The following is a 15,467-nucleotide window of genomic DNA, read 5'->3' on the forward strand; positions in this document are numbered from 1 at the left end:
AAGAATCATGCCTTTTCTTCTCCAAATGAATAGAAGCTCAAAATATTGCCAAAGAAAATCCTGGGTCAAATTCCATGAGAAAGTATACCTTATTACCAGAAACACACACAGATGTGGAGAAAAATAAGTGACACAGTGCATTTACTAAACATCTTATACTTCATCATGATCAAAGCACTCATTTATTCATTCATTCAACAAATGCCTGTCAAGTCCAGGGCCCTTTGCTAAGCGTTTAGGAAGCTAAGTCCTCAGCCCTGGATGAGGTCCCAGTCTGGTTTATGAAGACAAGCTTGTGTGGCTTTTTCCTGGAGAGAGATGTTGATTTTACAGGGTTCCAGGCCTTACTTGTAGAGTTGCTTTGCCTCCTAAAAGTGAGCAAGTCTTGAAGAGAGGCCCCAAACACAGAGCCTTTTTAAGAGCCACAGGCTTCCAGATGCTCTTGCTTAAGAGTCAGGCTGGTGCAACATCCCCAGCTGCCTGACTGCCTGGGCCACAGACTCTGAAAGGACAGCCCAGTCCCTAGACACCAGGTCCTGCCCTCAAGGAGTCGCCTGCTTCTCCTGACCCTGGAGGTTGGTGTTTCTGGGCAGCATGGTGAGAGTTAATGCAGCAGGGGAGGGGGAAGAGGGGTACAAAGACAGAGCAGTACAGAACATCAAGTGACTTCAAAAATTACATCCTACACATTCCATACTGACAGTTCCTCATTCCCCAGAAGCACCATTTTGGTAGGCTCTGCACAAAAGGAAAGGCCCTTTCCATCTTTTTTCTATGGGCACATGAGTGACCCTCTCATCTGAGTTGCCCTGCCTGGTGACGCATCTCACGCCTGTCTGAGCATGTGTCAGATGGGTGGGTCGTCATGTTCTGGGCATCAGCAGGCAGCAGGCACTATAGTTCGATGGGTTAAGATCAAGGAAACCTACGAGATGGGTGCTATTTTTAACCTCACTTTACTGATAACAAATAAGCCACAAAGGATATGTCATTTGACCAAGGTCACACAGGGTTTGACACATAAATCTAGTCTCCTAGCCACTGGAAATCCACTGCTTCTCAGTGGACTTGTTGGGCTAGTGACAGTCTCCACTCTAGACTGTGAGGACACTGACGGCCAGGACTGAGTCAGACGCTCTGCTGTCTCCCCAGCATCTTGCACAAGGACCCCCACACAGTGGGCACTTAGCAAATGGTCACCAAGTCGATGTGGAAGGAGGTGAGTATGTGCAAAGGTGAACACTGCCGGTTTCCACCTGGAATCCTAGCTGCCCAAGACAGTTCCAAAGTGTGAAATGGTAAAAATCTGAATGAAATCCTAGTGAAAAAGTCTCCCAACTTTATTATGAAGATGTGTTTTCAAACATTTTTGCAATTATTGTCTTTTAAAATGACTCCTTAAAATTAACACCCCACTAGAGTATAACCACAGCCATAGAACACGACCAGCAGAAACCTATCTGCTTAGATAGGTATGCCTCACTTTAAGAAAAACTGGGATATAAATCCCAGATTTCTCTGCAGAAACACATATAGGGAGGGGCATCCAATTATAAAGAGGATTCATCGTAAGTTTCCTTCCAATAGCCTGTTGCCTTATACACTTCCGTTTTAAGTGTTTAATTTCAACACCTTCCAAAACCACATCCTTTTAATTTCTGTCTGCCCTGAGGAAAAATGACCAGCCAGGTGTAGTTACTAAGAAGTGTACATGGCTTCATGTTATAAAAGTCCAGGCCAATATCAGAAACTCGGAGGTACATCTGGCTGAGACAAAACTCAAAACTCCAGACAATGGAACAGCATCCTCTAACTCTGCTAAAATGATAATTATTCCAAGGCAGCATTATACAATCCACTCAGGTCTCATTTCAAGGAAGCTGCCCCAACAAAAAATTCAAAACCTTTTCACTTTCAGTTAACGACTCAGATGAAAATAGATCCCAATTTTAGGAGAACTTAATTTTATTAGTACAGCCATGAGGGTCAGACTAACAGAACCATTCATTATATTTGCTTAGGCTGTAATTAAATTCATTTTCTTGACATGAATATTCATATTTTCCCATAATTGTTGATATAAAGGTAAGCGTGAATGTCAGTCTTCCCTCCCAAGGAAATCAGCATCTGAATTATTTCTATGGAGAAACAAGGCTACTTAAAATGATGAATGAATTCTTTCTTTCTGGGGAAGCACACAACCAGTAATCACAAGGAACCAAAGCATCTCAAGAAATGCAGGCTCCACCGTACACGAGGCTTCGGGGTCCGGGCTTGCCCAGGCTGGATAGGACAGTTATGGTCAGACTCCAGTCTGCGAGGCTCTTCCTGGTCTCTGGCATTTTAAAGGATACACCCCAACTTGTATCCTTTGTCTTGGCCTCTGTTACTATTCCCATCACACAGGGCAGCGTGAAGCCTCAAGTTTTCTCGTTCTATTTAATGCAATAGGAACTGCTGGCTTTGATCATGCCATATGCATAGGCTACCCGGAAGGACAACAGAGAGGCTGCAGATCAAGTGATCTGAACACACGCCAGGTGCCTGGGTAAATAAATCCAGGCCAAACCGAGGAGATTCATTCAAGTGCCCGTTTGGTTCCCACCACTGCTCCAGCGTGCATGGGGAAAACAACTGTTTGGGTAAGGCTATCATCTGGGCCCAGCAAAATACTTCCGTGCTTTCAGGGGACTCTGTCTCCAAACAGGCCAGTCTGAGCTTAAGTCTGGCCGCAGCCTAAATGGGAACAGAGGCTAATGCCAAGAGCAGCGAGAGCATTTGGCACACTTGCGCACCGGCTTTCTGTGTATGCACTGATCTCCAAGGGGAACTGGCTGTAGGCTGAAGTAAGACCCTGCCTCGATTAAAGCCTTCCCTCCTCTGGCTGCTCACAGACTCTTCAAAGAAGGAGGAGGCCTTGGTGCACCCGTGGGAAGGACTCTCTTTGCGAACCTGTCAAGTGGTTAGCCAACGTTTGTCTGGCCTCTATTGCAAAGAAGGAACAACAAGTATGAACCTTAGAAACAGATTCTTGAAAACTGACGTCGAGCACCTGCTATGCTCCAGCCCCTCTGGCTGGCACTAGGTCTCAAAAAGCGCCACACTGCTGTTCAAGGGTCAAAACTGGTTTTTGAGGAATTAAAGAAAAGTTTTACTTTTTGTGTGTAAAAAGCACAGACATACTTATGCCTAGACAGATGAATGTGGTATTAAAGTTGTGGTATTAAAATTTCACAGAGGGGGGCAATTCGGAAGAACACTGTCTAAAAAGTCTCCTTAGGAGAGTGCTAATGGAAAATCAAAGTTGAAAAACACTGGTCTAGTGAAGGGATAGACAAAAATTCTTACCCTCGTGGAGCAGGCAAAGGAATAAGGACTGGTCAGGAAGAGACAGAGGATGGAAACAGGAGGAAATCACCATTTCCACTGAATAATTTCTCAATCTTCTCCCAATCATGCTGTTAACAAGATCTGTGACTTCAATGTGAGAGAAATAAAATTCTTACGACGCATTAGAAGGGTAGCTCCGACAACCCAGAACAGCCCCGTTATATAGAGAGCATAATGTGCTACAGTATGAAAAGAAAAAGGTAAAAGTTTGATGGTCAAACAACAGATTGATAAAAGGGCAGGGAGGGGAGGGTTTGTTCCTGAATATTGAAAAACAGCATGCAGTACCTAATGATGCCATTTTTTAAACACCATCTTTGATGACCTAGTTTCAGCAGTTCATACGTACCCTGTACATTTCTTTTTCCTCACAGCTGAAGACCCAGGTAACTGTCTCAACTCGTGTCCGTCCATTTGAGACTAATGATCTGCCATTGGGGGTGTGCTTAATGATTTCCAATAATATCTCCACATTTATGAGACCTTAGCTCCGACACCATTACTCTCATTTTATCACATGTGTTTATGAAATAATGAGAAAAATAAATGCACTGGGAGTTCAAAGAATCAGTCTAACATGCAAGGTTGTACACATAGAGGTGACGATCTTGCCAAGCACATGAACTCTTAGCTGGTAAGCCCAGCCAGAGCTCAGAATGTCTTGCCTTCCAGGGAACATCTGAGCAATGGCACAAAACTAGTGCCCGCAGGGACAGCCACGGGCATCAGTTCATCACATACTGAATTACACCAAAGGTGAATCTGAAAAAGTCAGGCCCACCTGAGGGCACTGACCTGTTGGATAATAAAATAAATTTCAAGACTCGCTTCATGAAATTTACTCCAGAAGTAGTCTTCCTCTAACTAATAATAACACCACAAGTTTCCAACTTCCCATGACTCTCCAACGTTTTTACATACGCTGAACAAAGTTATTCTCCAAGGAAGCAGCTGATGATTTCAAAGAACAGCAGAGCTCAGCAATGTTTGCAGGCTGAGTTCGGCCTCCCTGTAGCTTTACACCACATCTTTTCTATGGGGAAATTAACAAGAAAAGCTCTCGGCTTAATATATTATTGGAACTTGTCTACAAGCTAATTGGATAAGACAGCTCACAGGTGGATGCAGTCCATGGCTGGGTGTCTCCAATACCAGTCTGGAAAATGGTGGACAGAGGACTGCTGACCACCTAGGCTGAATATAGGGGTACATGTGACTTACTGTGCATTTAGCCAGATTCTTTCTTGGCCTAAGTGACGTGCTTTCCAGGGGCAGGTTGCAAAATTGTGGTCCATTCAGAGGAAACAGTCAAATAGAAATCCTTCAAGGATGTTAGGCAGGAAGGGAATCTGGCATAAAATCCAAAGGCCAGTTTAAACCTGAGTCCCAAAGCACTCCCCTACCTACAGATTTCAGAACCAGTGAGAAACATGACGAGGCATCACCAGTCACCCTGAAAACAGCAAGCTGAGGTTCAGAAATGGTCTCTGCTAAGCTGAGTAAAACAGTAACCTCACACACACGGGCCCTCATGAAGGCTTCTAAATCTCAGCCCAGGGTTTTTCCCCCTTCAAAGAAAATAAAATGGTTACTGCTGCCTGTTTATTCACAAGAGGCAAGTCCACAGGGAGTTGTACAGGCAGCCAGCCCACCCAGTCCTTCATGGCTTTGCTCGCAGGGCACTGGGAGCACAGACCAGCCAATTTAATAGGCACTTGTTCACACGCGGTACATTTCAAGTGCCAGATAGTTCATTTGCTTCGTGTCTGTGCTTCTAAAGTTACTCTTGGAGAGGAGACTAAGTGCTATTCTTCCCCAAGAGCACAAAAGCCTTTTATGCTCAAACTCTTCCCAGGGCGTGTATTGAATCAACCAAGCCAGCTAAAAGCCACACACAGGATTATCAGGCACTGCTGAAAGCAGTGGCCCCAAAAGTGCAGGACATGAGAGGGGGGGCAGACAGAAGCCATCCGGAGCACAGGCTCACCTGTGCTGCGGCTCCGCCTCCACCCCTTTACAGGTGGGTGATCTGAGCGCGTTCCTGGCTATCAGCCTCACTTGCACTCACTGTAAAATGGGGACCCACAGTCACCATCTCCTAGAGGAAACTGTACGGAGATCACGCGCACAATGATTGCAGAGGGACGGCACACAGCTCATGCCCAGTAGCTGTTAGCTGGCATCATGATCATCGCTATTAGGGGCTAACAGATAAGAAAGAACCCGCAGGCTTCATTTGGCCCTCCCCAGGGGGTCCCTCTGGTTACGGTCCTGCACAGAACCTATCCTAAACAGCTCAGACACAGGAACCCACCCTCAAACGTATCTTCCACATGCTCATATGCTAAGGCATGGTGCACCCAGCATACTTCAGCATTTGCTGAAGCAGGGGTGCCCAGCTTGAGGGTGCATCAGGGTCACCTGGAAGGCTTGTTAAGACACAGGTTTCTGGGCCCCATCCTCAGAGATGCTCATTAGGTACGCCTAGGCGGGACTCAAGAATCTGCACGTCTGACGCACTGGCCCAAGGACCCCATGTTGAGAACTACTGTGCTAGAGGGAGGAGAAAAAGAGACAAGCTCAAGAACGGTGAAAGGAACGTGTGAAAACAAAAGCCACCTGTGAAAAGCTCAGAACCAGAGGGAGTCCAGCCCTGGGCAAAACCAGGAGCCAGCCCCCAGGTGCGCAGCAAGAATGGCTACAGGCAGGTGTCCGCCCACTGCGGAGGCAGCTGTGCTGGGCTCCTGACGCCGACTGCAGGGCTGACCCAAGGCCACAGCCCAGAGGGGACATCCAGACCACAGAGGGGCCCTGCAGAGAAGTGGGTTTCTAGAAACAAGACTACCAGCAGGCTGCATACCATTCTGCTCAGTTATCGCCTCCTCCGTGGAGAAGCAGTGCACAGCGGAATGCTCTTCCCAGGGCGAGTGATAGGCATATTTCACGTTAATTCTTTCTGGAATTGGGAAGCTTTTATTTTCCTCATGTCAAGAAGAAAATGATGGCAGACATTTCCAGCAGAAATGCCACTGCATTCTTTACAATGTCATTCAGCTGCTGCCAGAATTAAACTCTTGACCAAATTAATCTGTTTAGCACCCATGTTGTGGCTTGATCTTCTTGCCTTAAGGCTTAAGTATCACACTGCAAAGGCATTCACATGTGTGGCTCGGTAAGAGATGCTGGGCCATAATGTGCCACATGCACAGGTGGCGACACTAATGCTATGGAGGCGACACTGAGGATCACCTCCTGCTCCTCCCTTTCAAAGGGCTCCCCACCTCTCAGCGCTATTCCCAAACCCTACCCCATGTGGAAAGCCCTGTGTGGCCAGGCTCACCTACGCTCACAGCTTCCCAGGTCCTCTGCTCTTGACACCTGCCACCAAGGACTCAGGACTCTCCCACCTCTGAGCCTTCGCACGGGCTGTTCTCTCCGCCTGGAAGACTGCCCTCTCCTGCCTGCACTGTGTGTTTAATTCATCCTTCCTCAGTTTGAGGATCACTACTGTGTGTGCCTGCTAGGGATGCCCCATCAAAGCCTGATGTTGAAGCCCTAGGCCCCAGTATGATGGCATTTGGAGGTGGGGCCTTATGGAGGGAGGGAGGGAGGGCTGGACGAGGCCATAAGGGTAGAGGCCCCATAATGGGATTAGCACCCTCATAAGAAAAGGAAGGACACTAGATCTCTGTCTCTGTCACATGAGGACACAGCAGGAAGACGTCCCCTGGAGGCCAGGAAGACAGCTCGCGCCAGGGTTCAAATCTACCAGTGCCCTCATTTCAGACTTTCAACCTCTGGAACTCTGAAAAATCAAAGTCTGTTATTTAAGCCCCTAGTCAGCAGTATTTTGTTACAGCAGCCCAAGCTAATACAGTGCCCCGTACCTCCCCATCACTGCATTCATGTTTCTGATAATTATTTGTATCCAGATTGTAAGCTTTGTGAGGCCAAGAGAGGCTCATGGACCAGGGCATCTCCAGAACATAGTAAAGCTTTGTAATAGGTGCCCAGCAATTCCTCATGAGGGAACCAATGAACGAATCGAACAGCTAACCCTAAGCAACAACCTGCCTCCTTTTATCCATCTGCAAAATGAGGTACTTTGAGGATTTCTAACAAGATTTGCAAGCAGGGGACACAGCAGGGGCTCCAAAGCAGCTGCAAGAAATAAAGTTTAGAGCATGCAGAGAATCAGGAAACCTGCTCCAGGACAATTCTGTGCTATGGGAGCTGCTCAGACCTCAGCTTTTAAGGCATTGCAGAAGGACTCTTAGAGTCAGCAGCCCTCAGAAGAGGGACCCTGAAACCCTGGGCTTCCAAGGAAGTACCTCCGAATTCATCAGAGAAGATAAGGGCTAGGCTAACCTTAGAAATTCTGCTCTAATCGGTTGTACATACTAGGATATAGGTGAGATTTAATTTAACAAGAAAATAGATTTTGCTGCATACCACTAAAAAAATAAATTAGAAAGCCATGGCTGTTTTCTAAAGCTTCAGTCCCTTGTCTCATGTTGAACTTGTCTCATGAAGAACTTTCTGAGGATAGCAAATTGAATCTGCTGTACTGATCTAAGCCAGATCTTGAAGTGCTTTCATAGATCTTGAAATGCTGATGATCCTCTGACTGATATAATCAGGACACAAATAAGAATCTTTGGTAATTTGGCATCTATGGCCCAACTTGGTGCCAGACACTGAGATCTGTCAAGGAGCCCAAGAGCCTGCCATCGTGGTTTAAAGAACAACCCAATCAGCCCAGCAGCGTCTGCAGAGTGAGGCAACGCACACCATGACCCACACCCAGAGACACTCTAAGAAGAAAGGCCCATGGCCACACAGCAGACCCGCGTCTTACAAACAGAGATGAGGGAAGACAGCACAGGGCTCCTGGGAGCAAAGCGACCTCCAAGACTAGCCCTGTCCGAGAATGCAGGCCACCAAAGCAGGTTCGTGCCGCGAGAGCACGCCTCTCAGACCTCCCCATGCTCTGGACCTTTGCTGCCCCACTCCCCGGGGGGCTTCCATGGGGAACAGGAGCTGCTGTGAGGCAGATACATCTATGAACAGGAACCACACGACTCTGCCTTCAGGACAGTTCTCCATCCATTACCAACACAGAAGAGTGTAAATTCCATCTCCTTATCAAAATGAATGAGATCAAAGGGCAATGATTAGCAAAACAAGCCTGGGTTCATCTCCCTGTTCTTCCTTCTCCAAGGACTGGCAAAGAGGAAGGCAGGGCTTCCTGACGCTGCCAGGTGACCTGAGAAATGCTGAGTGACTCCAACCAGCCTGGGGACTTTCAGACGGCACCTGGCTGGGCCAAGCACACAGAGGGCTCCGGCCAACATCTGGGCCAAGGAGACTGTAGCCCACCCTCCGCAGAGAAGGCCACCAAGCCACGCAAGTGAGACCTCTGACCACAAATGCCGCAGAAACACCTTTTTGCCAGACCCCAGCTGATGCACGATGGAAACACTAATCATCTTCAGATAACCACCTCTGTTACTCGAATGGAAATACAGTACAAAAGTGCAAAGATTTTAAAAATCCCCTCTATGTACATTTTAAATATGTTTTGCCAAGGGGCAGAATGCATATACAAATATGATTATTTTCAGTTTAATTACTACATGGCAGCTCTTGCCCAGATAATGGATTTACCTTGGAGCAATGTCAGAATTTAGGAATAATCTAAATATACCTCTGCAATCACTCACAGTTCTCGATACATGGATCTGTTAGGTCTCAGCCCGGGTGATGGCATCAACCTCTTCAGCGACAAGATGAGCGCACACTACAAATAAAGGCCCTGGGAGCCACCTGCGCTGCAGTACTTGGGCCCTGTTAGTTCTGATTATGGGGGCCCCTCCGTGAGGTTGGAGGTGCTCTTGGAGAAGCACCGCACTAGACACACACAGGGGACCATCACCGCTCTTGTCTAGGACAGAGCAGGAAACTTAGAGAATGAAACAGAACAACGCATGTATTTTGGCCTTTCTTTCAATAGCTCAGAACAATAAGAAAGGGAGACTAGAGAAAGAAAAGGATGGATGTCGGTCTCAGGGAGGGTGAACCGGGACACGGGAATGCAGGCAAAGGAAACTTGCCATGAGCTGGTTAAACAGAGAACACCCCTCACTCGCTCGCATAAACAAACAGCTCGAAGGGTGGCCGGCACCAGGGGTCATGGAGTCACAACTCCAGTAGCTCCCAGGCCCCCAGTGCCACCAGAGCGAGGGGACACAGGCCATGGGAAGATGACTCTGTCCTGAATCTCGGGATTCCAGAGGAGAGGCACACCGCCTACAAAGGTACATTGGTAGGCCCAGCGCAGAGGGCTCAGAGGAGACACGTATTGGGCAGGGAATTTAGGAACAATCTAAATATACCTCTGCAATCACTCACAGTTCTCCATACATGAATCTATTAGGTCTTAGCCTGGGTGATGACATCAACGTCTTCAGCTGTGGAGTGGTAGACAATAATGATGGCCTTTGGCCTCTGAAGGGAAGGCAACCCAAGCATCCCTTGTGCCCTCGTGAGGAAAGGGGCTAGTCAAAGGCAGGGTTGGATGCTCTACTCTGGACCCCAGGCACTCCCGTCTTCCTTTATGCACAAACCTCTATTGGCGTAGAGCTACCAGCCAGTATCAGCTCAGGGCTGCTGAGGGCATGTAGGAAACACGTTTCCTGTGTCACGGGAGCAGCTAGCTTCCGCAGTGTGCAAGAGCCTTGCCTTAAACCACTAGCATCCCTGGAAAGGCCCAGAGAAAGACCTTCATACCCCTGGACCCCAGGTTCTCCTTGGAAAGATAAGGTCACTGGACCCACCTACTGCGAAATGAACGACGGGAGGAGCCAGTGAGAGAACAAAGGGAAAGACCACGGCCTGAGCTGAAAAGGCAAACACACAGGTAATGTTTATTTTACTCTTTGGTCTTATTTAGAAACTCCAAATAAAAGGAACCGTTAGTACTCTTGTAAGAAAAAAATAAAAGTTGCTTCACTTTTTAAAGCATCAAAAAAAATCTAATCATTATATCAGAACAAAATTGATGTATACTGATTTCCATTTATCTACCAACTTTGGCACAGAACTTTTAGATGGCTCATTGTTTCTTTTCTATGTACTTCTCTGAAAATTTCACAGGATTTGTTTGATCCTTTTTAATACTTTCAAAATATATTAATTTTGAAATCAATAAATACATTTTTTGGCAGTCTGTAATAAATGCCCATAGTGATTTCACCACATCATGTGGCTTTCTCATTGAAATTTTTATTGAAATCCTTGTAAATTTATAAGCAGCTGTGATTCTTATATATTCCAGAAAGATGCATATACCTTTATCAAGGCTCACCTAATGGCAACATCAGGCAAAACTATAGTGCAATATGACAACTGGATCTTCACACTGATACAATTTATCCATCTTGTTTGGCTTTTGCCAGTTTTACTTGCTCTGTGTGTGTGTTTAGCTCTATGTAATTTCATCATGTGTGGGTTTGTGTCTCTACCAAATACACAGTCAAAACATAAGGAGTTCATCACAAGGATCCCTGGTTTCATGCTTTTATAACCACTCCCTCCGCCTTCCTGCCACCTCTGGGCCCCCGACTGTCTCTAACCACTGGCAGCAACCACTCTTCCCTTCATTTCTGAAACTCTGGCATTTCAAAGAGGTCACATGAATGGGACCTGCAGTACGTGACCTTTTGGGACTGGTTTCTCCCACTCAGCAAAATTCCCTGGAGATTCATCATGTATCATAGGGCCTTCCTACTTTATTGGAAAGTACTATCGCGTCGTATGGATGTACCAGTTTAACCAGATTCACCAATCAAGGACCTCTGGCCTGATTTCAGTGATTAGGGATTACAAAAGAGCGGCTACAAACTTTTGGGTATATACCTTAAACCTACCCAACTTATATGTCAATTATATATTTTATATATATATATATAATAATATATATTTTATATATATAACCCAATGTTAGATGTCAAGCATATCTTGATGAAGCTGGAAGAAAGAAAAAAGGACTACAAAAAAATATTTGGCAAAACTCACCTGGCCATTTGGAAATGGGTATACCTTTCTGTATGTGGCTGGCTATTTCCTTATGCTTGTAAAGTCAAGTCAATGGCTATAAAATTTATTTTACTTTAGTGAGAGCCTCCGTACTCAGTCACAATCATTCATATAAAACAATCTCATGTTTAAAAAAATCTGTGTGCCGATTTTTATATGACTGTAAGTTTTCATTTTTCTGTAATAAACGCCCAGGAGCAATTGCCAGGCTCTACAGGACCTGCATTCCAGAGTGACTGAACCACTTTACATTCCCACCAGGAATCATGGTAATTTGGTTTCTCCATAGCCTCACCAGCATTTGGTGTTGCCACTGTTTTTCATGTTAGCCATTCTGATAGGAATGCAGTGATACCCCATTGTTATTTAATTTGCATTTCCCTGATGGCTAATGATGTGGAATCTCATTTCATGCAGATATTTACCATCTGTGTATCCTCCTTGGTGAAACGACTCTTATGTCTTTTGTGTATTTTCTAATTGGCTTGCTTTTTCACTTTTGAGTTTTGAGAATTCTTTACATATTCCAGATACTCGTGCTTTATCAGATACGTATATTTTTATCTGATAGTTTGTGTCTGTAGTGTGTATATTTCCAATCTATAATGTGTTTTTTCATCTTAACATGGCCATTCCCGGACAAGTTTTTTTTTTTTTTTTGAGAGGGCATCTCTCATATTTATTGATCAAATGGTTGTTAACAACAATAAAATTCAGTATAGGGGGGTCAATGCTCAATGTACAATCATTAATCCATCTCAAGTCTAATACTCGTCAGTCTCCAATCTTCTGAAGCATAACGAACAAGTTCTTACATGCTGAACGAATTCTTACATAGTGAATAAATTCTTACATGGTGAACAGTACAAGGGCAGTCATCACAGAAACTTTCGGTTTTGATCATGCATTATGACCTATAAACAATCAGGTCAAATATGAATATTCGTTTGATTTTTGTACTTGATTTATATGTTGATCCCACATTTCTCCTATTATTATTATTATTTTTATTTTTAATAAAATGCTGAAGTGGTAGGTAGATGCAAGATAAAGGTAGAAAACATAGTTTAGTGCTGTAAGAGGGCTAATGTAGATGATCAGGTGTGTGCCTATGGACTAAATATTAATCCAGGCTAGACAAGGGCAGCAAGACATCCACGGACAAGTTTTTAATGTTGTGATGAGTCCAGTTTATCAAATTTCCCTTTTATGGATCATGCCTTTGTTGTCGAGTCTAAGTAGTCTTTATCTAGCCCTAGAGACTGAAGATTCTCTCCTGTGTTTTCCTACTTAAGTCCATGATCCATTTTGAGTGAACTTTTTATATAAGGCATGAGGCTGAGGTTGAGGTCCATTCTTTTGTCTATGGACGAACAACTGCTCAGCACCATTTGTTGAGACGTCTGTCTTTCCTCCATGGAAGGAATGCTTTTGCACCTTTGTCAAAAATCAGCTGAGCATATTTCTCTGCTTCTACACGTAGGCTCTCTCTTCTGCTCCATTGAACGTGTCTGTCCTCTGCCAGTGGCGCACTGGCCCGGCTGCTGCAGCCATGTGGTAAGCCTCAGCATAAGGTCGAGTGTTTCTTGCTGGTATTTGTTTTTGTCAAGATCATTTTAGCTCTTCTAGGGCCTGTGCCTTCCCTTAAAAATTTTAGAATAACCGAAATACGATTTGCCCGCCTGGCCGATCACTGCGCTGGGGTGGCTGCTGTGTGCCTGAGAGGAAAAGACGCTGGAACCCCAGGAGAATGGTTTGGTTGACCTACCAGATTATGAGCATATAGAAGATGAAATGTTTCCTCCTTTCCCACCTCCAGCCACTCCAGGGATCGAAGATGGTGAAGGAGCTGAACCTTATGAGTCAGGGAGCTGAGCACCTCTTCCTATACCTCCAAAGAGAACAGTTAAGAGGAACAGACCCAAGCTGGATGCTCAGAGGTTAATTTCAGAACGAGGGCTTCCAGCATTAAGGCATGTGTTTGATAACGTAAAATTCAAAGGTAAAGGTCATGAGGCTGAGGACTTGAAGACGCTAATTAGACACACGGAGCCCTGGGCACATAGGCTCTTCCCTAAACTGCAGTTTGAGGATTTTACTGACAGAGTTGATACCCGGGAAATAAAAAGGAAGTTCAGACCTATTTAAAACAAATTCGACTTGATCTCCCTATTTTACATGAAGATTTTATTAGCAATAATGATGAAGAAGGGGAAAATAACGGCCATGATGTCACTGCTACCGAATTAGAACCCTTTTTGACAAATTCTTCTGAATATAAGTGAGAAGTTTGCTTCTGAGTCAAGTAGTGGAAGCCTAACAGAAGAACAACGTCAAAGAATTGAAAGAAATAAACAACTGGCCTTGGAAAGACGGCAGGCAGAGCTACCGAGTAACAGTCCCTATAAAATGACTTGTTAGAGGACACCCCCAGGGCACAGACAGCTGAAGAGATTAACCCAGGTGAGAACCAAGAGGAGGAGTCCTCGATGGACTTCACATGCACATTCTAGATGGTTCACTGAATGCTGCTGCTGACCACACTATAAATGAAGAACAGGCACTAAAATCAGACAAAACACAACTGGACCAATCCTTTAAAAATGCCCAGTAGCAACTTAATGCTTCATCCCGAAATGTCACTGAGGTGGGATAGGCCTCAACTAAGAGAAAATCTATATTTGCTATCCAAGCAATTTTTGTATCCAAAAATTTTTTATCCAAAAAAAATTTTTTTTTAGAATAACCTTATCTATGCCTAAAAATAATCTTGGTAGGATTTTCATAGGAATTTCTTTAACTTATGTATCCATTTTGGGGTGAATGGACATCTTTACTATGTTGAGTCTTCCAATCCATGAACAATATGTCTATTAATTTAGGTCTTCTTTGATTTCTTTCATCAGTATTTTGTAATATTCAGTAAACACACCCTATATATGACTTAGGTATATATCTAATTATTTCAGTTTCTTTGGAGTTGCTGTAACTGGTATTGTGTTTTTAGTTTTCACATATTCATTGTTAGTATACAGAAATGTGATCAATTTTTTTGTACTCATCTTCAGCTCACACTTACTGGTTCTTGGAGGTTTTTATTATTATTATTTTTCCTTGGGGTTTTCTACAGAGACAATGATATCACCTAAAAATAGGCACATTGGAAGTTGTGACATTCCTTTCCAATGCCTTTTGTTTCTTTTTCTTGCGTAGTGCAGTGGCTAGAGCTTCTAGTACCGCACTGAGTGTCGGCGGTGAGAGGGGTCTTCACTGACGCAGCCCTCAAGGCAAGGAGTTTCCCAGTCTAAGCCATCTGGCGTCTCTGGTTGAAGGAGAGTTGGGCCTACAGAGGTAAAGACACATCCCTGACTGCGTGTTGTGGTGGGTGTGCCCCAGCTGCCCAGGTGCTCCTGGGAAGGGGGGGAGAGCTTCAGACTCCCAGGGGCAAAGCAGCGTCCCAGCCAGGCCACTCTCTTGCTAGTGGCCCCCCAGCTACCATGGCAACCCTCAATGGGAGACAGAAATCTTAGGCCTCCACTGTTAGTGTAGCCAGGGTGCTGGGTCCACTTAGAGTTGTCAGAGGGAATCCTCTTATATCAAGGGAAGGACAAGTCTGGTACCAGGGCTGCTTTCTGACCCTGAGTTGTAGGTAAGGAAAACCACACCTGGGATGCCTCCTTCTGTTAGATATGGGCGGGGGGCAGGGAGGCAGGGGACAGAAGATGCTCTGCCGCTTTGCGGTCCTTCCAATCCTGGGTTCCAGACCAACTTACCTTCCCCTCACCACCTTTCCGAGTTCCCGTTACCTCCTGTGTATTTCCCAGGGTTTATTGTCAAACTTAGAGGGGAGAAACAACTCTATGCATCTTATCCAGACCAGAAGCTGTAACAAATACTTTTATATATTTTTTTAAAGTTGGAGTGAGTGAAACCCTTCTTTCAATAGAATTCCAAATAAAATAATATATGCAGGTACTTCT

General features: G+C 45.0%; 1 protein-coding gene and 1 pseudogene across 2 annotated transcripts in view; one reads left to right on the forward strand and one right to left on the reverse strand.

The window, feature by feature from the left end:
* Positions 1-14,101, forward strand: part of LOC108392176 (TIMELESS-interacting protein-like) — a 36,941-nt pseudogene extending 22,840 nt beyond the window's left edge.
* The window catches only part of SPOCK1 (SPARC (osteonectin), cwcv and kazal like domains proteoglycan 1), a 466,123-nt gene that overhangs the window by 204,672 nt on the left and 245,984 nt on the right, over positions 1-15,467 (reverse strand). The window lies entirely within an intron of this gene.

This window comes from Manis javanica, chromosome 14, assembly GCF_040802235.1.
Source record: "Manis javanica isolate MJ-LG chromosome 14, MJ_LKY, whole genome shotgun sequence".
NCBI classification, from domain to species: domain Eukaryota; kingdom Metazoa; phylum Chordata; class Mammalia; order Pholidota; family Manidae; genus Manis; species Manis javanica.